The sequence below is a fragment of the Myotis davidii genome, unplaced genomic scaffold (genome assembly GCF_000327345.1).
Source record: "Myotis davidii unplaced genomic scaffold, ASM32734v1 scaffold416, whole genome shotgun sequence".
NCBI classification, from domain to species: domain Eukaryota; kingdom Metazoa; phylum Chordata; class Mammalia; order Chiroptera; family Vespertilionidae; genus Myotis; species Myotis davidii.
This window is the reverse complement of record NW_006287324.1, coordinates 1,178,742-1,180,896: the sequence shown is the minus strand read 5'-3', so window position 1 is coordinate 1,180,896 and position 2,155 is coordinate 1,178,742.

Below are 2,155 nucleotides of genomic sequence, written 5' to 3'. Positions count from 1 at the left end.
AGTGAAGGTAGGTGAGGGTAGGGGTGAGGGGGAGTGATCAACCAAAGGACTTGTATGCATGCATATAAGCATAAGTGATGGATGTAGACAACAGGGGGTGAGGGTGAAGGCAGGTTTGGGAGGATGAGGGGACATTGGGAGGATAAGGACACATTTGTAATATCTTAATCAATAAAGGGGAAAAATAGGTGTTGGATTTTGTCCAATGCTTGTTCTGCATTTATTGTTGTGATTATGTGATTTTTGTCTTCCAATTTGTTTATGCGATGTATCATGTTTATTGATTTGTGATATTACAATAGCCTTACATCCCCAGAATAAATCCCACTTGGTCATGGTGTATGATCTTTTTAATGTATTGCTGGACTTGATTTGCTAACATTTTGTTGAGAATATTAGTATCTATGTTCATTAGGAATAATGGTTTGTAATTCTCTTTCTTTGTAGTGTCTTCATCTGGTTTTGGAATTAGGCTAATACTGGCTTCATAAAAAGTGGTTGGAAGCATTCCTTCCCCTTGGATTTTTTTGGAATAGTTTGAGGAGGATAGATATTAGTTCTTTTTTGAATGTTTGGTACAACTCCCCTGTGAAGCCATCTGGACCAGGGCTTTTTTTTTTTTGATAACTGCTTCAATTTTTTTTAATAGTTATTATTGGTCTATTCAGGTTTTCTGATTTTTCCTTATTCAGTTTTGGAAGATTGTATTTTTCTAGGAATTTGTACATTTTATCCACATTGTCCTGCTTGTTGGACACCACAGAAGTACAAAAGATTGTAAGAAAATACTATGAACAACTATATACCAACAAGCCCTCAGTAAAGTTAGCTGTTAGTCTCTCTATAGTGGTGCATGTTATTGCATTTCCCAAGAATTACCTCTTACAGAATCTCACCATTTCCTGTCTTCTCTGCCAGAGGATATACCAGGCCTTGGAACAGCTTTTCCAGTGTTCTTCAATTTCTCTATAATTCTGTGTCCTTTTGTGTCATAGGCACTATTATTTTTATGTAAGAACACAAAGCAGTCTTCATAGAATTTTAGTTTCAAAGAGAGATACATTCATCAAAAGATTGTTTGATGTTTCCAAAGACCTGAGTGCTTCACTTCATACTATTCAATGATAGATAATTTGCTTGATTCTTCTTTGTCAGTTTTCATCCAGATGTTTGATGTTACTTGACAAATAGAGTGCCCGAGTGTTGCTCTTTTGTCAGTGTTGAAGGCTCTTTATGAATATGCTTGAAATCAAATAACAAAGATATATTTCTTTTTTACTTTTCTTTTCACTACACAATCATATTTGTATTCTTAAATCACACAACAAACCACCACAGTCATCCAGATGGTAACTCACATCACATGAATCATGAGTCCAAGGCAAGTCTGGTCTCTGCCTTCTGCAAACATATCTGATAGTCACTATCCAGGAACATTATTTCCCTACTTCATCTCTGCATATTTGAGCCATGTTATGAGTCTATGAACAAAAAGAAAAAAGAGATGATGAAAAATCTAAATGAAGAAAAAACAGAATACAAATGAAATGGTAGAGTTGAAACTTAAAATATTTATCTACAAAGTGGTAAAAGAAATAAGCAGGCTGATTGCCCCCCTTCCCCTCACTCCTGCCCCCGTCTCTCCCTGCCCCCCTACCCCCCACACACACATGCTCAAGATTGTCTGTCTTCATTTGGGACAGTGAGGCAAAAATCATGGTTAAACAGAAAAATGCAAATCTCACATTTTTTGATTTCATTTAGCCTACTGCATTTATTAAAACTTATATTTAACATTTTGCCTATCCAAAATATACCATATGGACCACGTGGGTGAAAGTGCTATAAGAACCTTTATTTGTGGAGTCTCAGATTGTGTAGGCTTCAAAATAGCCTGAATGTTAAATTGCTATTAAAAAAAGATTTTGACTTTTAAAACCTTTATAAAAGGAAAGGAAAAACAGCTTGGTAAAATTTTCTTAAAGTCCCCAGGACAGGCTCACAGGGCAAGGAGACCGCTGAAGAGCAGGTAGTGAGTCAGTGCAAAGACTTCCTCATCCAAAGACTAAGCCTTTAGACTCAAACAAGGAATTTGTTCAAACTATTGGTGTGTGTGTGTGTGTGTGTGTGTGTGTGTGTTTAAAACTCAGGAAAC